The following is a 21552-nucleotide window of genomic DNA, read 5'->3' as shown; positions in this document are numbered from 1 at the left end:
GCGACCGTGCAAAATGTGTGTGTGTTGGGCCACACGGGCTGTGTGGACGACAAGATGGCGGACGTGCGCCGGCGGCGGCTGTGCTGTGAAAGTGCAAAGTTAAAACAAAACAAGGTGCGGCGAGGACGACTGAAATTTTGCTTTGGACGTAGGTTTGTGTGGTGGCCCTGAAAAGGGCCGATTGTTGTGGGCCGGGCCGAGCCGAGCCGGCAAAGCGCGTTGCGTGCAGGGGAGCACGCGGCGCTGCGATTGCCTTGGCCTCCTTTAGGCCTTCTTCTCGGTCTTCTTTGGCAGCAGGACGGCCTGGATGTTGGGCAGGACACCACCCTGTGCGATGGTGACGCCCGACAGGAGCTTGTTGAGCTCCTCGTCGTTGCGGATGGCAAGCTGCAGGTGGCGCGGGATGATGCGCGTCTTCTTGTTGTCGCGGGCCGCGTTTCCGGCCAGCTCGAGCACCTCAGCCGCGAGGTACTCCATGACGGCGGCGAGGTAGACGGGCGCCCCGGCGCCGACGCGCTCTGCGTAGTTTCCCTTGCGCAGGAGGCGGTGGATTCTGCCGACCGGGAACTGGAGCCCAGCCCTGCTTGAGCGGGACTTTGACTTGCCCTTGACTTTGCCTCCCTTTCCGCGTCCGGACATGGCGATTGGGCTAGCGACGGTGCACACGAAACGGAAACGAAAACGACCGGTGCGAGCGGCAGCGAGTCGAGCAGCGGAGTGCGTGCCGGCGCACTCGCACTCGCATTAAAACTCTGGCTACATAAGCCAGGTGGAAAGGCAGTCTAAGCAGCGGAGCTGCTGTTCCTGCGGGGACCTCGTTAGTGGGTGCAGTGGACCTAACAGGGTGAGCTGTCCTCACTGGGCGTCGTTCATTGTGACGCCCTCGGTTTCGACATCGGGCGGCGAGAGATAATTACTCTCGCAGTAGATCTGGCCAACGAGTCGTTGGCCTGTGGTGGACCTGGCGGCCCAGACCACGAATCAAGCGGCTGCCAGACCGTTCTGCATTGCTGTAGAACTGCCGGGCGATTTGCCGGAAGCGATCCCGGAGGAAGGGGATCCCAGCTTCTTCATGGAGCAGCCTCGTCGGATAGCGAGGTGGCTTGTGGAGCGCTAGTCGCAGCGCCCTGTTTTGCAGTCGTTGGAGCGTCGCAATGTGCGTCGCGGCCGCGTAGCAGGGGTGGGGGTGCTTTATGGGCTCGGGTGCGGCGGCCGGTTGCGCGCGCGCCCCATTGGTCGGCGGCCGCAACAGGGCGAGCTGGTAAAGGTGCGGCGGCGGCTGGCGGCGGGTGCCACTGTGTGGGGAGACGCTGACTAGAGCGGAGCGCTTGGTACTGGTGTTGCTGCTGCCGTACGTTGGTTCGAGATGCCGCCCAAGACTAGCGGGAAGGCCGCCAAGAAGGCTGGCAAGGCGCAGAAGAACATTTCGAAGGGCGACAAGAAGAAGAAGCGCAAGAGGAAGGAGAGCTATGCCATCTACATCTACAAGGTGCTGAAGCAGGTGCACCCTGACACGGGCATCTCGTCGAAGGCGATGAGCATCATGAACAGCTTCGTGAACGACATTTTCGAGCGCATTGCGGCCGAGGCTTCTCGCCTGGCGCACTACAACAAGCGCTCGACCATCACGTCCCGCGAGATCCAGACCGCTGTGCGGCTGTTGCTGCCTGGCGAGCTGGCCAAGCACGCCGTGAGCGAGGGCACGAAGGCGGTGACCAAGTACACGAGCTCCAAGTAAGGAGGTGGCTCTGGAATGGAAGGATGGAGAAGGCTCCTCCGTTGCGAGAGCGGCAAAACGGCCCTTTTCAGGGCCACCAACTTGCCTTTTGCGGGAAGGGCGGAATTGTTGTTGTTGTTTGTGTGGACGGCTGTGATGTATGTGTGCATTTTGATTGTGGGTGGGGGGGGGGGGGGCGCGTCAAAGCGTGTTGCGGGGTACGGCCACGAGGTTGGTCGCCGTGGCGTGGAATGGTGGCACGCCTCGTTGGAGTGGTTTTGACCCATTGGTGTTGGGGTGTGTGTGTGTGTTACCTGTCTGCGAGGGGGGACAGTGCGATCGGCGACTTTTGTGTCGCCGTAACGACGGCCGTTTGCGGGTTTGTTTTTTGCACATCATACATGGCGAGGGTGAAATGTGAAATGTTTTTGTTTGGTTGTTTTTGCCGCCCACTATTCCCTTTGCTGTACGCCGAGTTTGACAATGGTGCGACGCAACTGCAGCGTGGAGGTGTGTGAGTGACGTTGAAATGAACGTGCCATTAAGACGCATTGTTGTTGTATTGTACTGTATGTACGTGTACGGCGACACGCACGATGATGTACCATTCGACTCTGATTTTTGATAGCCGTGTCTGACTGATTGCGTACGACGCACGCACACCGATGTCGTCATTCAAGATGCACGCGTGTCCAGTGCAGTACAGTAAGCGCGACGCTAGACGACGACGACGACGGCGGCGGCGGTCGTTTGTTTGGCGAATGTCTGTACACGTGTTTGTCTGTGTCCATCCGGTATGTATGTATTTGTTTGTTTGAAAGTGTTTTGTGTGTCGGTGACGTGGTCCGATCCGTCGCCCCCTGAGTAACTGTCGATCGGCGCGATAGACCGGCGTCACGCAACTGAACCGAAGTCTTGGGCACACCCGTCATACTGTTGTACACCGTCGCGCTGAGAACGGTAACGAAAGGTTGACTTTGATCGGTCGAATGTCTGGGCAGAACGCGAGGAATGAGGCAAGAGTGCAAGGAGGAAAGGACAGAGGGGGGGGCAAAAGAGAGAGGAAGGGAAAAAGGGGAGAAACGCATTCGTAGAGCAACGGAACGTTCCCGCGTCGGAGGCGTATTGGAGCCGCACTGAAATGCGTTTAACGGCGGCGCGGCTGCAAGTGTCTGCCGTGGTGAACGTTACCTTTGACGGCTGCATTGGGCTTTGCCTTTGCTTTTGCTTTCGCTTTCCCGGATGTACGTAACGTTTGTTGATATGGTTCTGAGGAAGAGTGTATGACAGTGCCGTGCCGTCCATGTTCGTGTGCCCTCCCATTGTGTGTATGCTATTGTCTGTGTACTTGAATGATGTATGTAGGTGTTGGTGGACATGTTGTACCAGTTGGGGGGAAATGGATCGTCGATAGTTGCCGTCACTCTGTCACGGTCGAGATGACGCACCCTCCGTACAGAAAGGTGTCGAGAAAGTGTGTGTGTGTGTGTGTGTGTGTGTCCGTGAATTGGCAGTGTTTGGAGGTGGGCGTGCCCTGCATGTGGCCCGGAAGGCTGTTCGTTTGGCGGTAGTGTTGTGTGGACAGGGGAGGGGCATGCGTAACGCTGCTGGCATGGCATTTCGGGAGATGGGAGGGGGCAAACGAGGAAACGAGGAGCGGCGGCCAAAGACGGGACGGGGAGGGGCGCGGTGTGGGTGGCTTGCGCCTGTGCTCGGCGTTGTGGTTTGTGCAAAAGAGGAGGAGAAAAACAATGAGTTGCCAGGGAGGGGAGCGGTGTTGTGTTGTGGTTGTCGTGGTGTAGCCGCAGACGCGGCTGTCAGTGAACGTGGCGAGACGGACGGATATGCGCGGAGGGGCGGGGGCGGCGCATTTCGCCGGTGCGGTGCCGTGCCGTGCCTGAAAGCCGCGTGGTCGCTGTGTTGTTGGTGGCGTGGGGGCGAGGAGAGTACCGTACGGGTGTGCTTGTGCGCCGGAAATGGCACACTGCGCCTGCCCGTCTTGGAGGCTGATGGCTGTGGTGTGGAAATGGGGCGCGGTGATGTTGAAGCAGTTGAAGAACAGAAAAGAAACCAAGAAAACGGAAGGCGTGATGCGGCGGTGGTGGTGAGAGCGGGAAAAACAAAACAAAAAAAAAAAAACAACAAAAAAAAAAAGAAGGAAAAACAACAAGAAACAAAAAAGAAAACAAAACGTCTATCAATATTAAAATGTAAATGGAAATGGAAATGGACCCGGGTATAACCTCCCTGCACAAATAGCAGAGAGTCCGATGATAATAAAAATGTGCCAGAAGAATGTTAACGTCCCTACAAAACAAACCCAACGATAAGATTAATGAAAGAATGAACCGTATGTAACATTGCAACAGACATAATGAAACGTGATAAATTGTATAAGGGCAGCAGCGTTGACCTTTGGCCCTGTATTCAGAATAAAAAGAGCCAAAGATCGTTACCCCAATGAAAAAGACACTGAAACACGTATGTAATGTAACATAGCAGCGATGGCGAGACATTGTAGCATCTGTGACCAGAGAGTTTGCGCTGGACCGCGCGAGTGTTGCGAGCGGTTCTCAGTCAGTCAGTCGTTGCGAGTCTGTAGCTCTGTCTAGTTGAGGGCTGTACTCTGTCAGTAGTCGTCGCGTGCAGTACGCTAATAGTCGTCATGCAGAGCGGTCGGTCAGTAGTAGCAGCCGAGTGCGGTTGTGTGATGTAGGCGGTCGGCAACACTGGTCAAGATGGTGAATAAGGTATGCTGTTAATTAATTAATATAATCATTAGATAATGAAGAATTTTATTTATTGTAATTATTCTCCAACAAGTTCCCCAATAATAATTTCTATTTCAAAAGCATTTTTCAAACATTTAATTTTTTTATTGAAGTAAAGAGTTCGTTGCACTTCACATTTCATTCCACTTCTTTGAAGAAAAATTTCACTAAAATCACAAAAAAAAGAGAATATTATTATTTGCAATGCAGTTCCTCCAAGCGCTGCGCAACAACAAGAGCAGAAATGTGACATCCATTTATTCTGAGGTAAGACTTTAATTCTGATTGTTTTGCACAGGGCCAAAGACCGATATTTCGGTTTAATTGAAGTTTCCTGTCGCCGAACGGACTTTGAATGTTGTGAAGAATTTATATTTGAGTCAGATTGCGAATTTCACATTTTTGTTGCCATTTTCAATACCTCTCATTGTGGGCGAGGTTACAATTAGCGCAATGTCCATTAGCATCCGTAAATAACATTGTCCATTAGTTTAAAGTTTGCGGGGAGGTTACAACACACACAAAAAAAAACAAAAAAAAAAAATTGCATTTATATCCGCCCCTCAATTGTAGATACCCCTTACACAGCTGTGTGCAATGAATGAGTGCTGGCTGGTAATTAATTGCACTCCTTGGAGGGAAATGCCATAGGAAGTAGTCTTTAAAAAGTGAATGTTTTTCGTTAAAAGACAAGAGTTACTTTAGAAAAAAGTAATAGTGGGGCTTTTGTTGTTGAACAAAATAAGTACAATGAGCATACGTTATCAGATTTGCGCAATGCAGCTTCACACTACCTTTTGATTATAACACAATATACTATACATCGTCCCGAACCGTGACCAGAGTCGCGAGACGAGCAGAGCACGCCGCCGACGCCCGCTCAGTACAACCGTCCACCCGCCACTACTGTCGACCGACTACTACCTCTCCCGACTCGCGCTACAATATATATAACAACTGTTCCTGGCGACCCGGTGCGTGCCACTACTGTCGTCTGGCGCGGTCCAAGCGCCGACTAGCAACGATAAATAACCCTCTGGTCAGACAGAGATGCTGTCATGCCTCGCCATCGCTCTGGTAATGAATACGTACGTGTTGCAGCGTGCGTACCACCGGAACACGCAGTGGCGGAGCCAAAGACTGTGTTGTCGAGGTCGAGTGCGAGCGGGAAGAGAGGCAGCGCCGGCACGGAGATGCAAGCGAGCGCGAGACGCACGGGGGCTGCGGCGTGGCGCGTTTGCGGTCGGCGCCTTTGGTGGCAACGGCCGGGACAAGCAGCGGTGTATGGTGTGGTGCGGGGCGGACAGGGGCGGCGGTGGACGGGGAGGAGGCGGCGCGACGACGGCATGGGGGCGAAAACGGGACGGGGGACGGCGGATGTTGAGAGGCGTCACGCGCGGACAGGACACAGACACAGAGACACACAGATTGGAAAGGGAGGGTGCGCGGTAGTAGTTGGGAATGTGCGTACCGTGCGGGATGGGAGTGGGCGAGGAACACGGTCGTGGCCCCTGTTTTGGGTGCGTGTGGTGACGTCGGTGTGTTGTGGGAAGGGAAGGTGCTGTGGCGGCGGCGCGTAATGGGCGTAGGCCGAAAAGAGAAAGGAACGTGGGCAGTGTGTTGGCAAGCGTCGGTTCGACTGCGACGTTGATGGGCAGGGCAGGGCAGGGCAGGGCAAGGTTAATGGTGGTAGGAGTAGGCTTGTGGGCGCAAAAAATCTGCCGCTGCAGGCGGTGCCGTAACCGCCATGGCGGGAAGGAGAGAGGGCCAAAGAAAGAAAGAAAGAAAGAAAGAAAGAAAGAAAGAAAGGAAGAAAGAAAGAAGAAAACAAAAAAAACAAAAAAAAGGAGGGGGGGCGAAAGTGGAGAGGCGGTGGTGTGAGAAGGGCGGGGGCGGAAGGAAGGCAGGAAGGACAAGAGGCGAGGCGACGGCTTGCTTTGTGTACCGGTCGGTCTCTGGCTATGCTTCGTTTTCTGCAGCAGGGTCGGTGCGCGGCGTGGCTCGCGGCAGTGGGAACGCCTGGCGGCTGGACGGCCAGCAATGCGGTTGGATGGGCGGCCACAGCACCGCACCTGTGCCCGAGGAGGAGACGCTGGCGGCGGGCCCTGAGGTGAGGCCGGCTCGGCTGGGGCTGTGGATGTGTAGGTGTGCGCCGCTGCTGCAACAACGAGTAAAAACGCGAGAAGAAGGGGTGGCGGTAGAGAGGAAGAAGAAAAAAAAAAAAAAAAAAGGTCGTGTTGTGTTGATGCGCAGGCAGACGCGTACAGAGAGACGAGCCCGGTCTGCAGCAGGGTGTGGCCGTGCCGAGTGCAGAGCAGCGGCGGCCCGGTTCGGTTCGGTTCGGTTCGGCCCGGCCCGGCGGGCCGCGCTGTTGTCGCGGACGTGAGCGCCCCCTGGCGGGTGGCCGGAGGCGGCGCGGCGTGTTGGACGTGTGGCTGGTGGCAGTGCACAATTTGCGAGTGGCTGGCGGTGTGGTGTGGCGGTTGGCGCGTCGGGCGGCGGAGAGGTATGTGTTGCGGGCGCCCTTTGCTGCGCTGCGTCGTTGCGTGTGCCGTACAGGGCGGGCGCTTGTCGACTGTGTGGGCGGTGTGGCGAATTGGCGTGAAACGGCTGCCGAGAGGTGTGTGGTAGCGAGCCGGTCGGTGTCAGTGCGAAGGGGAATGTGCGTGCGTTTGGCGGTTTCGGTGTGCTTTTTGCGGCGTGAGAGTGGGAATTAGTGGGGCCGGCTGTTGTGTTGGTTCCTTGTGTCTTGTGTCGCGTAGCTTGATGGCAACGTGGAAGGACGCCGGTTTCGTTTCGAGCCTTGCGTGTGGTTGTCGACGTTGACTGGTTGGCGTGTGCCGATGCACGTGCATGTGTGGGTCGCGAGTGCGTTTTTGGCTGGCTGTGTGTGTGTGTGTGTGTTTTTTGGGGGGGAAGGGGGAGGCGGTGGTGAAAGTGCAGTCGTTGCCACGGGCGTCGTCGGGTGGGGCTGGGGCTGTGCGTCGTGGCGGAAAGGTGGTAGGTTGCGGGAAGCGAGCCCGTCGTTGACGGTGTCGCGTCAGTTGTGAATCGAGTGGGGCGCGGGGCGCGGGGCGCGGGACAGGAGCAGCGTGCCGCTGCGTCGTGGTCGTCAGCAGAGGCTGTGCGTGTGCTTGTCCTTTTTGTGGGCGGTTCGTGCGAGGCGTTTTTGTTTTGTGTTGCCCTAGTTGTTGTTAGTTTATTTTGTTTGTGTTTGTTATTTTGAGACGACGACGACTGGTTGGTGGCGTGCGCGCGAAGTGGCGGTGTGCGCTTCCCGTGTCGTTTGTGTTGTTTGGTTTTTTTGTTTTTGTGTGTTTTTTTTTTTTTTTTTTGCACTGGGCCCCGGTGGGTGGGTGCGTGTGTGTCGATTGCCGGCTGGCGAAAGGTGCGCCATCGGCGGGGTGGGTCGCCGGCACAAGTAGAGGCGGCGGCGTTGTTGCTGTTGTTGTGTGGTGTTTGTTTTGTTCGGCTGTGTCGGCGAGCTGTGTTGCGGTGCGTGTGAATGGTGGTGCAAAAGTGCTGGCGTTGGGGCTGCGACTGCGACGGCGGCGAGCCGCGGGCGCGCATGATAGTGATGTTGTGAACAGCGGCTGTGTACGGTAGTGGTGTTGTTGTAGCACGACGTGCATCCGGGCCGGCGCGGAAAGCGCAGTTGCGGGCGGTTGCCCTTCGGTGCCAGCCATGTCGCGTGAGCGGCGGGTTGCTCCGGTGTCGACACGTGGTGCTCTGGGTTGTTGTGTGGTGCCCTTTGGCCGGTGGGGGTGGTTCGCGTGTGTCTCGTTCGCGCTCGGTGTCTGGTCGTGGTCGTGCTGCTCCCCCGTCTGTCGGCGGTTTCCGACGTCGTCTGTACGTTTTTGTTCGTTTGCGGCGTGCCTGCCGACGTCGTCCCGTCGCGACCTTTCAACCGAAAGTGTGGCGCCCGAAGGTGAACGAACGTAACCCTGACCTCGGCGCTTTACGCTGAGCCGAGCGAACCGAACCTAACCCGTGGTGTGGCGAGGTGAGGTGAGCTCAGCCTGTGAGCCCCTAACGTCTACGTAAGGTAAGCTGTCCGGCTCACGCCTCACGTTTGAACGCTTTTTGTGTTTTTTTTTTTTTTTTTTTGTTTTTTTTTTTTTTTTTTTTTTAACCTACGTTTGACGCTTCTTAACCTAGCACTGACCCCTTAACCTAACGTGTAACCTAACCTAACCTAGCCTGTGACGCCTGACGTGTTTGAATGCTTAACCTAAGTTTGACGCTTAACCTAACCCAAGTCCCCTTAACCTAACCCACGTCCACCTAACCTAACCTAACCTAGACGTGTAAACGTAACGTGTAACGCGTAACGTGTAAGGTCGGCTGGCGTGTGTGCTGACGGCAGATTGGGTTGGTCTGTAGATTCGGATTGCGGTTTGCCTCGGTCGAGGGGTTGGGTCGGAAGCGGCGAGGGGCGGCGGCGCCTGTTGCGCACGCGGCGTCCGTTTGCGGCGGGCAATTGTTGAGAAACGGCTGTGAATGTTGGCGGGCGAGAGGAGGAGGACGGCGCGCGATGTGGCCCGACGGCTGCGGGCCGATCGGGAAACGGCGGGAGGGCGACGGAAGGCGATGGGGCGGCGGAGGCGCGTTTGCACGGCCGTCATCGCCGCACGCCTCGGCTTGTGTGGCTGTGGCGCCGGCCGCGCTGGCCGGGCTGCCGCGGCGACGGTGTGGGAGTTTTGCCGAAGGTTTGGCCATTGTGGCGGGTCGTCGGCTGGGGCTGTGGGGGCGGCATTTGGGCGGGGGCGGCGATTCTCGGCGGGCCGACCCAGGCTGTAGCGCGCGGTAGCTGCAGTTTGGCCGTGGTTTGCGGCGCTGCCGTGGCGACTGGTTGGCGACTGTGGTGTGGCTGTGTGTAGCCCCATCCTCGGTGGTTTGAAAGGCGCGGGCGGTTGTGGCGCAGGTTTGGGGCTGCTCCGCACAGGCTGTCGGACGTTGGGCGGTAGCAAGCGCGGGAGGCGCGGCGCGGCGGCGCGCAGAGTGGCGGCCGCTCTCTCGGCCGTCCGCGCCCGCCCGCGACACTGGCTGGGCCCTTGTGATTCTCTGCTCCGCTGCTGTGCTGTGCTTGCGTGCCTGCCGTCCCGCTCGCTCTCGCTGTGTGTTACGCGCGTCGTCGAAATGGCAGATCAGGCGGCTACGAACGAGACTGCTGCGGCACCCGCCGCCACCGGCACTACGAAGAAGGCCAAGTCTGCGTCGTCTGCGAAGAAGCCGCGCGCCAAGCCTGCGCACCCGCGCACCTCTGAGATGGTGACGGCCGCCATCAAGAGTCTGAAGGAGCGCGGCGGGTCGTCGCTGCAGGCGATCAAGAAGTACATAGCCGCGCACTACAAGCTGGACGCGGAGAAGCTGGCGCCGTTTATCAAGAAGTACCTCAAGTCGGCCGTCGTGGCGGGCGAGCTGGTGCAGACGAAGGGGAAGGGCGCGTCCGGCTCGTTCAAGCTTGCCGGCGCCGGCGGCGGGGGGGCGGCCGAGGGCGGCAAGGCTCGTGCTGGCGGTGCCAAGAAGAAGCGCGCCGCTCCGGCCAGCAAGGAGAAGAAGGGCGCCCGTGCGGCCGGCGCAAAGAAGGCTGGTGGCGTGAAGGCGGCGACCGGTCGGAAGGCGGGCGCCGCCAAGAAGGCGTCTGCGGCGTCGGCCGCTCCCGCGGGTGCGAAGAAGGCGGCTGCGGCCAAGCCGGCCAAGGCCAAGTCGCCGTCGAAGGCGAAGAAGGCCGCCAAGGTTCCGACGAAGAAGCCGAAGGCGCCGCGCCCGAAGAAGGCGACGACGCCGTCTAAGGCGAAGGCTTCGCCCAAGAAGAAGAAGTAGAGTAGAGGAGAAAGAGATGGGAGAAAGGAAGGGTTTGGCGCTTGACTCCGTCGTCCCCACCCCCCGTCGTCGTCTAGTGGCGCGCAAGAGACGCGCGGCCCAAAACGGCCCTTCTCAGGGCCATCAAAGCACGTCGGGGAAGGTTTTGATTGTCGTGTTGCGTCTGGTGTGGGTGTCTGTCTGGCGTTTCTGTATGCCCGTGGGGATGCTGTTTGCGTGCCGTGGTGGTTGGATTGCGGGGGTCGGTGGCGGGTGTGGGCGGCGGTAGCGGTAAGCGGTGTTGTTGTCGTCGTGGTTGATTGTCGCCGTGTTTGTGGCGGCGGCCGACGGTTTGGTTTTCTGTCACGTTGTTTTGTTTGAATACGTTGGTTGGCTTGCCTGCGTTCGTTCTTCCCGGATGTCTGTCTTGTCGAGTCGTGTCTGGTCTTTGTTTTGTTTCTTTGTGTGTGTGTTATGTTTTGCAACGGGGGGGCACGTTGAGATGTGGAAGGAGTCGGCGGGGGATTTCGGTGGCGTGTAGAGCGAGCGAGCGAGCGCGCCTGCCTGGCCGTTGGCCGTCGGAGTTGGAGTGCGGGTTTTTTTGTTTTCGAAACGAAAGCGGCGGCCGGCCAGCCACCCGTGCGGTGTGACGTCGGCCGTTGGGTATTGTGCGCTTTGAGCGCCGGGGAGGGATGATGTGTGATTGTTGCGCGCTGCTAGCAGGCAGGCAGAGTGAGCGGGTGTGGCGGACGGACGGGAAGTGGTGGTTTTTGTTTTTGGGTTGCGGGGCGAGAGGCAGGCGACCGACAAAGTTTGCTCGCGACGGAGAGATGTTAGTGGCCCTGAAAAGGGCCGTTTTTGTTTGTGCGGTGCGGTGCCGCGGCGCGGTTTAGGCGCGCTCGCCGCGGATGCGGCGCGCGAGCTGGATGTCCTTGGGCATGATGGTGACGCGCTTGGCGTGGATTGCGCACAGGTTGGTGTCTTCGAAGAGGCCGACGAGGTAGGCCTCGCTGGCCTCCTGCAGGGCCATGACTGCGGAGCTCTGGAAGCGCAGGTCGGTCTTGAAGTCCTGGGCGATCTCGCGCACTAGGCGCTGGAATGGCAGCTTGCGGATGAGCAGCTCTGTGCTCTTCTGGTAGCGCCTGATTTCTCGCAGGGCGACGGTGCCCGGCCTGTAGCGGTGGGGCTTCTTGACGCCTCCGGTGGCGGGCGCGCTCTTCCTCGCCGCCTTGGTGGCGAGCTGTTTGCGCGGCGCCTTTCCGCCGGTGGACTTGCGGGCCGTTTGCTTTGTGCGGGCCATAGCGGTAGCGGAGCGGCGTGCGTGGAGGTTAGGTGCGGCGCGGCGTCCGGTGCTGCCTTGACAACGGGCCCGCGCGCCTCCGTGCTGCGCTTATATGCCCTCGGTTGCGCGTGGTGGGGGGAGGGCGGGCCAGAGTCTATATAGGGGGGCGGCGGGCGCGCTGGGCGCAGACCGTAGCCGACTCGCCAGCCGCTGCAGCTGCTGTTTGTGCACGTTTTGCTTTGCCCGAGGAAGGAAGGATGACAGGCCGCGGCAAGGGAGGAAAGGGGCTCGGCAAGGGTGGCGCCAAGCGGCACCGCAAGGTGTTGCGCGACAACATCCAGGGCATCACGAAGCCCGCCATCCGCCGCCTGGCTCGCAGGGGCGGCGTGAAGCGCATCTCTGGTCTGATCTACGAGGAGACCCGCGGGGTGCTGAAGGTGTTCCTGGAGAACGTGATCCGCGACGCGGTGACGTACACTGAGCACGCCAAGCGCAAGACTGTGACGGCCATGGACGTGGTGTACGCCCTGAAGAGGCAGGGGCGCACCCTGTACGGTTTCGGCGGTTAGGCTGCGTCGCAGCGGGCGCTGGCCTTCCCGCGGCCGTGCTTGTGGGTGGGAGAGACTAGAAAACGGCCCTTTTCAGGGCCACCACACTGTTCGGAAGTTGAAAAGTGCGAAAGAGTCTGTGTTGTTGTTGCTGCGTGTGTGCGCTGTGTTGTTTGTTTGTTTCTTTCCGTTTGAGCGACGTGATGTGGCTGGGAGGGGAGAAGGAAAGGAAAGGTGTCATGTGGCTGGCTGTGTGTGTGTGTGAGAGTGGAGCTGCTTCGTTTGTGTTTGTTATTGTGTGTCTTTGTATCGATCGCGATGGAGATGGCGGGCTGTGTGTTGTTGTGCGAGAGGCGGTGATTATTTGCTTGCGTGGTTTGGCTCTGTGTGTTAGGCGTGTGGGCATAGGCGGCCGGATCAGCTGTTTCGTTCGTGTCGACGGCCGTTGCGGCGCGCGGGAGTGGAGGGCGGTGTGTCGACACGCCTCCCTTTAACAATGGTCATTATTGCTGCCGTTGTCGTTTGGAAGGCGACTGCGACCGTGCAAAATGTGTGTGTGTTGGGCCACACGGGCTGTGTGGACGACAAGATGGCGGACGTGCGCCGGCGGCGGCTGTGCTGTGAAAGTGCAAAGTTAAAACAAAACAAGGTGCGGCGAGGACGACTGAAATTTTGCTTTGGACGTAGGTTTGTGTGGTGGCCCTGAAAAGGGCCGATTGTTGTGGGCCGGGCCGAGCCGAGCCGGCAAAGCGCGTTGCGTGCAGGGGAGCACGCGGCGCTGCGATTGCCTTGGCCTCCTTTAGGCCTTCTTCTCGGTCTTCTTTGGCAGCAGGACGGCCTGGATGTTGGGCAGGACACCACCCTGTGCGATGGTGACGCCCGACAGGAGCTTGTTGAGCTCCTCGTCGTTGCGGATGGCAAGCTGCAGGTGGCGCGGGATGATGCGCGTCTTCTTGTTGTCGCGGGCCGCGTTTCCGGCCAGCTCGAGCACCTCAGCCGCGAGGTACTCCATGACGGCGGCGAGGTAGACGGGCGCCCCGGCGCCGACGCGCTCTGCGTAGTTTCCCTTGCGCAGGAGGCGGTGGATTCTGCCGACCGGGAACTGGAGCCCAGCCCTGCTTGAGCGGGACTTTGACTTGCCCTTGACTTTGCCTCCCTTTCCGCGTCCGGACATGGCGATTGGGCTAGCGACGGTGCACACGAAACGGAAACGAAAACGACCGGTGCGAGCGGCAGCGAGTCGAGCAGCGGAGTGCGTGCCGGCGCAGCACTCTCTCTTCGCACTTGAATTCCTCTTCTTGAGGATGTTAAGGGGGAGTTTGTTGTCGTTAGACATTTACTCCACTGAGATGGGTTGAGGTATGCTGGGACTTTGGGAATAACTGGGACGGTTGTGCGTATTTGGGTTCATGTGAATTGCCTGTCGGAGACAGGCGGTTGGTCACGTGAATTGACAAGTATGCATCGGCTAGGGGCCATTACTTAACTGGCCCTGTCGACGCCTGGTACTGTCAGTCGGCGACTGACAGAGTGGATATTTAATGATGATGAAGATGATGGTGATGGGTGCCGGACACAGTGAGGAAAGGAGTCTTCTAGGTCCTTCTGGCGTCTGGGTATCTCTTCTTGTCCTTCTTCTTCTTCTTGTTGTGGTGATTGTCTGCTTGTGACACTTTAGGATGTGTCACATCCTCCCAGTCGGCGTCTTCAGCGGTCCTCGCCCCTTGTTCCTGGCTTGCGTAGTCTTCTTGTTGCTCTTGTTGTTCTATTGAAACGAAGAGAGCTTCCCACTGGACAGGCGTGAGAGGAGGGCGGGCGTTGTAGGACCTGAGAGTGTCCAAGTGAATGGACACTACCTTCTGCAACTGCGTCTTTGAGAGGGGGCAAGGAGCCTCCTCCGTGATGGTTTGGGTTGCCATGGTCTCAGCCACGACAATCGTCTGTGCGGCTGCGTCTTGTTTTTCCACCCTCGTGGCTTCCTGTATTACTACAGGTTCCACGGGGGCGGCAGTCTGCGTGTCGGCGTCCTTCTTCTGTGCTGGGAGGGGCTGGCTGGCCAGTGCATCTCGGAGACTGTGCACCAGCAGCCGAGCCTCGGCCAGCTCGGCTTGGAGTGTTGCCCTCTCTTCCGCCATTGCGGCTTTGAGGGCAGCAATTTCTTCGTCGGCGGCGGCGCGGACCCTGGCGCACGCCTCGCTGACCGCGTCCGGTGGTACTGCCACGTCATCAGCCACCACAGATCCGCTAGAGGCGGGGGGTGGCGAGGACGCAACGGCCTCGGCTGTGTCCGCCTTCTTGGTGATCTTGTGTCTCCGCCCGACTTTGTCATCGCGACTCCAGCTCTTGATGTAGCTGCAGCCGCGGTAATTCGCCGCATGAGGGCCGCCACAATTAGCGCAGCAGCGTGTGGCGTCTTTCTTGGCGCAGTGGCGCGAATCGTGTGCTTGCGCACAACGAAAACACGCCACTGCATTGCGGCAGTACTTGGCAACATGGCCAAGTTTTTGGCAGCGATAGCACTGCTCCTTCCGCTCCGCCGTCTTCGTGCGCTTCCCGTCTTCTGATGCGCCGAGCACGAGGCCCAGCAACTGCAGCAGGGCAGCAGCTTTGCCTCCCTTTCCGCCACGTCCGAACATGCTGGAGAGCTAGCGCTTACGTGCAGCGATTAGCTCAACTCCGCAGCCTGAGCGGGAATCCGCCGGCGCAGCAGGGGTGGGGGTGCTTTATGGGCTCGGGTGCGGCGGCCGGTTGCGCGCGCGCCCCATTGGTCGGCGGCCGCAACAGGGCGAGCTGGTAAAGGTGCGGCGGCGGCTGGCGGCGGGTGCCACTGTGTGGGGAGACGCTGACTAGAGCGGAGCGCTTGGTACTGGTGTTGCTGCTGCCGTACGTTGGTTCGAGATGCCGCCCAAGACTAGCGGGAAGGCCGCCAAGAAGGCTGGCAAGGCGCAGAAGAACATTTCGAAGGGCGACAAGAAGAAGAAGCGCAAGAGGAAGGAGAGCTATGCCATCTACATCTACAAGGTGCTGAAGCAGGTGCACCCTGACACGGGCATCTCGTCGAAGGCGATGAGCATCATGAACAGCTTCGTGAACGACATTTTCGAGCGCATTGCGGCCGAGGCTTCTCGCCTGGCGCACTACAACAAGCGCTCGACCATCACGTCCCGCGAGATCCAGACCGCTGTGCGGCTGTTGCTGCCTGGCGAGCTGGCCAAGCACGCCGTGAGCGAGGGCACGAAGGCGGTGACCAAGTACACGAGCTCCAAGTAAGGAGGTGGCTCTGGAATGGAAGGATGGAGAAGGCTCCTCCGTTGCGAGAGCGGCAAAACGGCCCTTTTCAGGGCCACCAACTTGCCTTTTGCGGGAAGGGCGGAATTGTTGTTGTTGTTTGTGTGGACGGCTGTGATGTATGTGTGCATTTTGATTGTGGGTGGGGGGGGGGGGGGCGCGTCAAAGCGTGTTGCGGGGTACGGCCACGAGGTTGGTCGCCGTGGCGTGGAATGGTGGCACGCCTCGTTGGAGTGGTTTTGACCCATTGGTGTTGGGGTGTGTGTGTGTGTTACCTGTCTGCGAGGGGGGACAGTGCGATCGGCGACTTTTGTGTCGCCGTAACGACGGCCGTTTGCGGGTTTGTTTTTTGCACATCATACATGGCGAGGGTGAAATGTGAAATGTTTTTGTTTGGTTGTTTTTGCCGCCCACTATTCCCTTTGCTGTACGCCGAGTTTGACAATGGTGCGACGCAACTGCAGCGTGGAGGTGTGTGAGTGACGTTGAAATGAACGTGCCATTAAGACGCATTGTTGTTGTATTGTACTGTATGTACGTGTACGGCGACACGCACGATGATGTACCATTCGACTCTGATTTTTGATAGCCGTGTCTGACTGATTGCGTACGACGCACGCACACCGATGTCGTCATTCAAGATGCACGCGTGTCCAGTGCAGTACAGTAAGCGCGACGCTAGACGACGACGACGACGGCGGCGGCGGTCGTTTGTTTGGCGAATGTCTGTACACGTGTTTGTCTGTGTCCATCCGGTATGTATGTATTTGTTTGTTTGAAAGTGTTTTGTGTGTCGGTGACGTGGTCCGATCCGTCGCCCCCTGAGTAACTGTCGATCGGCGCGATAGACCGGCGTCACGCAACTGAACCGAAGTCTTGGGCACACCCGTCATACTGTTGTACACCGTCGCGCTGAGAACGGTAACGAAAGGTTGACTTTGATCGGTCGAATGTCTGGGCAGAACGCGAGGAATGAGGCAAGAGTGCAAGGAGGAAAGGACAGAGGGGGGGGCAAAAGAGAGAGGAAGGGAAAAAGGGGAGAAACGCATTCGTAGAGCAACGGAACGTTCCCGCGTCGGAGGCGTATTGGAGCCGCACTGAAATGCGTTTAACGGCGGCGCGGCTGCAAGTGTCTGCCGTGGTGAACGTTACCTTTGACGGCTGCATTGGGCTTTGCCTTTGCTTTTGCTTTCGCTTTCCCGGATGTACGTAACGTTTGTTGATATGGTTCTGAGGAAGAGTGTATGACAGTGCCGTGCCGTCCATGTTCGTGTGCCCTCCCATTGTGTGTATGCTATTGTCTGTGTACTTGAATGATGTATGTAGGTGTTGGTGGACATGTTGTACCAGTTGGGGGGAAATGGATCGTCGATAGTTGCCGTCACTCTGTCACGGTCGAGATGACGCACCCTCCGTACAGAAAGGTGTCGAGAAAGTGTGTGTGTGTGTGTGTGTGTGTGTCCGTGAATTGGCAGTGTTTGGAGGTGGGCGTGCCCTGCATGTGGCCCGGAAGGCTGTTCGTTTGGCGGTAGTGTTGTGTGGACAGGGGAGGGGCATGCGTAACGCTGCTGGCATGGCATTTCGGGAGATGGGAGGGGGCAAACGAGGAAACGAGGAGCGGCGGCCAAAGACGGGACGGGGAGGGGCGCGGTGTGGGTGGCTTGCGCCTGTGCTCGGCGTTGTGGTTTGTGCAAAAGAGGAGGAGAAAAACAATGAGTTGCCAGGGAGGGGAGCGGTGTTGTGTTGTGGTTGTCGTGGTGTAGCCGCAGACGCGGCTGTCAGTGAACGTGGCGAGACGGACGGATATGCGCGGAGGGGCGGGGGCGGCGCATTTCGCCGGTGCGGTGCCGTGCCGTGCCTGAAAGCCGCGTGGTCGCTGTGTTGTTGGTGGCGTGGGGGCGAGGAGAGTACCGTACGGGTGTGCTTGTGCGCCGGAAATGGCACACTGCGCCTGCCCGTCTTGGAGGCTGATGGCTGTGGTGTGGAAATGGGGCGCGGTGATGTTGAAGCAGTTGAAGAACAGAAAAGAAACCAAGAAAACGGAAGGCGTGATGCGGCGGTGGTGGTGAGAGCGGGAAAAACAAAACAAAAAAAAAAAAACAACAAAAAAAAAAAGAAGGAAAAACAACAAGAAACAAAAAAGAAAACAAAACGTCTATCAATATTAAAATGTAAATGGAAATGGAAATGGACCCGGGTATAACCTCCCTGCACAAATAGCAGAGAGTCCGATGATAATAAAAATGTGCCAGAAGAATGTTAACGTCCCTACAAAACAAACCCAACGATAAGATTAATGAAAGAATGAACCGTATGTAACATTGCAACAGACATAATGAAACGTGATAAATTGTATAAGGGCAGCAGCGTTGACCTTTGGCCCTGTATTCAGAATAAAAAGAGCCAAAGATCGTTACCCCAATGAAAAAGACACTGAAACACGTATGTAATGTAACATAGCAGCGATGGCGAGACATTGTAGCATCTGTGACCAGAGAGTTTGCGCTGGACCGCGCGAGTGTTGCGAGCGGTTCTCAGTCAGTCAGTCGTTGCGAGTCTGTAGCTCTGTCTAGTTGAGGGCTGTACTCTGTCAGTAGTCGTCGCGTGCAGTACGCTAATAGTCGTCATGCAGAGCGGTCGGTCAGTAGTAGCAGCCGAGTGCGGTTGTGTGATGTAGGCGGTCGGCAACACTGGTCAAGATGGTGAATAAGGTATGCTGTTAATTAATTAATATAATCATTAGATAATGAAGAATTTTATTTATTGTAATTATTCTCCAACAAGTTCCCCAATAATAATTTCTATTTCAAAAGCATTTTTCAAACATTTAATTTTTTTATTGAAGTAAAGAGTTCGTTGCACTTCACATTTCATTCCACTTCTTTGAAGAAAAATTTCACTAAAATCACAAAAAAAAGAGAATATTATTATTTGCAATGCAGTTCCTCCAAGCGCTGCGCAACAACAAGAGCAGAAATGTGACATCCATTTATTCTGAGGTAAGACTTTAATTCTGATTGTTTTGCACATTGCACAGGGCCAAAGACCGATATTTCGGTTTAATTGAAGTTTCCTGTCGCTGAACGGACTTTAAATGTTGTGAAGAATTTATATTTGAGTCAGATTGCGAATTTCACATTTTTGTTGCCATTTTCAATACCTCTCATTGTGGGCGAGGTTACAATTAGCGCAATGTCCATTAGCGTCCGTAAATAACATTGTCCATTAGTTTAAAATTTGCGGGGAGGTTACAACACACACAAAAAACAAAAAAAAAAAAAAAAAAAAAAAAAAAATTGCATTTATATCCGCCCCTCAATTGTAGATACCCCTTACACAGCTGTGTGCAATGAATGAGTGCTGGCTGGTAATGAATTGCACTCCTTGGAGGGAAATGCCATAGGAAGTAGTCTTTAAAAAGTGAATGTTTTTCGTTAAAAGACAAGAGTTACTTTAGAAAAAAGTAATAGTGGGGCTTTTGTTTGTTGTTGAACAAAATAAGTACAATGAACATACGTTATCAGATTTGCGCAATGCAGCTTCACACTACCTTTTGATTATAACACAATATACTATACATCGTCCCGAACCGTGACCAGAGTCGCGAGACGAGCAGAGCACGCCGCCGACGCCCGCTCAGTACAACCGTCCACCCGCTACTACTGTCGACCGACTACTACCTCTCCCGACTCGCGCTACAATATATATAACAACTGTTCCTGGCGACCCGGTGCGTGCCACTACTGTCGTCTGGCGCGGTCCAAGCGCCGACTAGCAACGATAAATAACTCTCTGGTCAGACAGAGATGCTGTCATGCCTCGCCATCGCTCTGGTAATGAATACGTAGGTGTTGCAGCGTGCGTACCACCGGAACACGCAGTGGCGGAGCCAAAGACTGTGTTGTCGAGGTCGAGTGCGAGCGGGAAGAGAGGCAGCGCCGGCACGGAGATGCAAGCGAGCGCGAGACGCACGGGGGCTGCGGCGTGGCGCGTTTGCGGTGGGCGCCTTTGGTGGCAACGGCCGGGACAAGCAGCGGTGTATGGTGTGGTGCGGGGCGGACAGGGGCGGCGCGACGACGGCATGGGGGCGAAAACGGGACGGGGGACGGCGGATGTTGAGAGGCGTCACGCGCGGACAGGACACAGACACAGAGAGACACACAGATTGGAAAGGGAGGGTGCGCGGTAGTAGTTGGGAATGTGCGTACCGTGCGGGATGGGAGTGGGCGAGGAACACGGTCGTGGCCCCTGTTTTGGGTGCGTGTGGTGACGTCGGTGTGTTGTGGGAAGGGAAGGTGCTGTGGCGGCGGCGCGTAATGGGCGTAGGCCGAAAAGAGAAAGGAACGTGGGCAGTGTGTTGGCAAGCGTCGGTTCGACTGCGACGTTGATGGGCAGGGCAGGGCAAGGTTAATGGTGGTAGGAGTAGGCTTGTGGGCGCAAAAAATCTGCCGCTGCAGGCGGTGCCGTAACCGCCATGGCTGGAAGGAGAGAGGGCCAAAGAAAGAAAGAAAGAAGAAAACAAAAAAAACAAAAAAAAGGAGGGGGGGGGGGCGAAAGTGGAGAGGCGGTGGTGTGAGAAGGGCGGGGGCGGAAGGAAGGCAGGAAGGACAAGAGGCGAGGCGACGGCTTGCTTTGTGTACCGGTCGGTCTCTGGCTATGCTTCGTTTTCTGCAGCAGGGTCGGTGCGCGGCGTGGCTCGCGGCAGTGGGAACGCCTGGCGGCTGGACGGCCAGCAATGCGGTTGGATGGGCGGCCACAGCACCGCACCTGTGCCCGAGGAGGAGACGCTGGCGGCGGGCCCTGAGGTGAGGCCGGCTCGGCTGGGGCTGTGGATGTGTAGGTGTGCGCCGCTGCTGCAACAACGAGTAAAAACGCGAGAAGAAGGGGTGGCGGTAGAGAGGGAGAAAAAAAAAAAAAAAAAGGTCGTTGTTGTGTTGATGCGCAGGCAGACGCGTACAGAGAGACGAGCCCGGTCTGCAGCAGGGTGTGGCCGTGCCGAGTGCAGAGCAGCGGCGGCCCCGGTTCGGTTCGGTTCGGCCCGGCCCGGCGGGCCGCGCTGTTGTCGCGGACGTGAGCGCCCCCTGGCGGGTGGCCGGAGGCGGCGCGGCGTGTTGGACGTGTGGCTGGTGGCAGTGCACAATTTGCGAGTGGCTGGCGGTGTGGTGTGGCGGTTGGCGCGTCGGGCGGCGGAGAGAGAGAGGGAGGAGAGGTATGTGTTGCGGGCGCCCTTTGCTGCGCTGCGTCGTTGCGTGTGCCGTACAGGGCGGGCGCTTGTCGACTGTGTGGGCGGTGTGGCGAATTGGCGTGAAACGGCTGCCGAGAGGTGTGTGGTAGCGAGCCGGTCGGTGTCAGTGCGAAGGGGAATGTGCGTGCGTTTGGCGGTTTCGGTGTGCTTTTTGCGGCGTGAGAGTGGGAATTAGTGGGGCCGGCTGTTGTGTTGGTTCCTTGTGTCTTGTGTCGCGTAGCTTGATGGCAACGTGGAAGGACGCCGGTTTCGTTTCGAGCCTTGCGTGTGGTTGTCGACGTTGACTGGTTGGCGTGTGCCGATGCACGTGCATGTGTGGGTCGCGAGTGCGTTTTTGGCTGGCTGTGTGTGTGTGTGTGTGTTTTGGGGGGGAAGGGGGAGGCGGTGGTGGAAGTGCAGTCGTTGCCACGGGCGTCGTCGGGTGGGGCTGGGGCTGTGCGTCGTGGCGGAAAGGTGGTAGGTTGCGGGAAGCGAGCCCGTCGTTGACGGTGTCGCGTGAGTTGTGAATCGAGTGGGGCGCGGGGCGCGGGACAGGAGCAGCGTGCCGCTGCGTCGTGGTCGTCAGCAGAGGCTGTGCGTGTGCTTGTCCTTTTTGTGGGCGGTTCGTGCGAGGCGTTTTTGTTTTGTGTTGCCCTAGTTGTTAGTTTATTTTGTTTGTGTTTGTTATTTTGAGACGACGACTGGTTGGTGGCGTGCGCGCGAAGTGGCGGTGTGCGCTTCCCGTGTCGTTTGTGTTGTTTTGTTTTTGTGTGTTTTTTTTGTGTTTTGCACTGGGCCCCGGGTGGGTGGGTGGGTGGGTGGGTGCGTGTGTGTCGATTGCCGGCTGGCGAAAGGTGCGCCATCGGCGGGGTGGGTCGCCGGCACAAGTAGAGGCGGCGGCGTTGTTGCTGTTGTTG

Source organism: Schistocerca serialis, unplaced genomic scaffold (genome assembly GCF_023864345.2).
Source record: "Schistocerca serialis cubense isolate TAMUIC-IGC-003099 unplaced genomic scaffold, iqSchSeri2.2 HiC_scaffold_684, whole genome shotgun sequence".
In the NCBI taxonomy this organism is placed as follows: Eukaryota; Metazoa; Arthropoda; class Insecta; order Orthoptera; family Acrididae; genus Schistocerca; species Schistocerca serialis.
The sequence above is the reverse complement of the archived record's forward strand: the minus strand, read 5'-3'. Positions refer to the sequence as shown.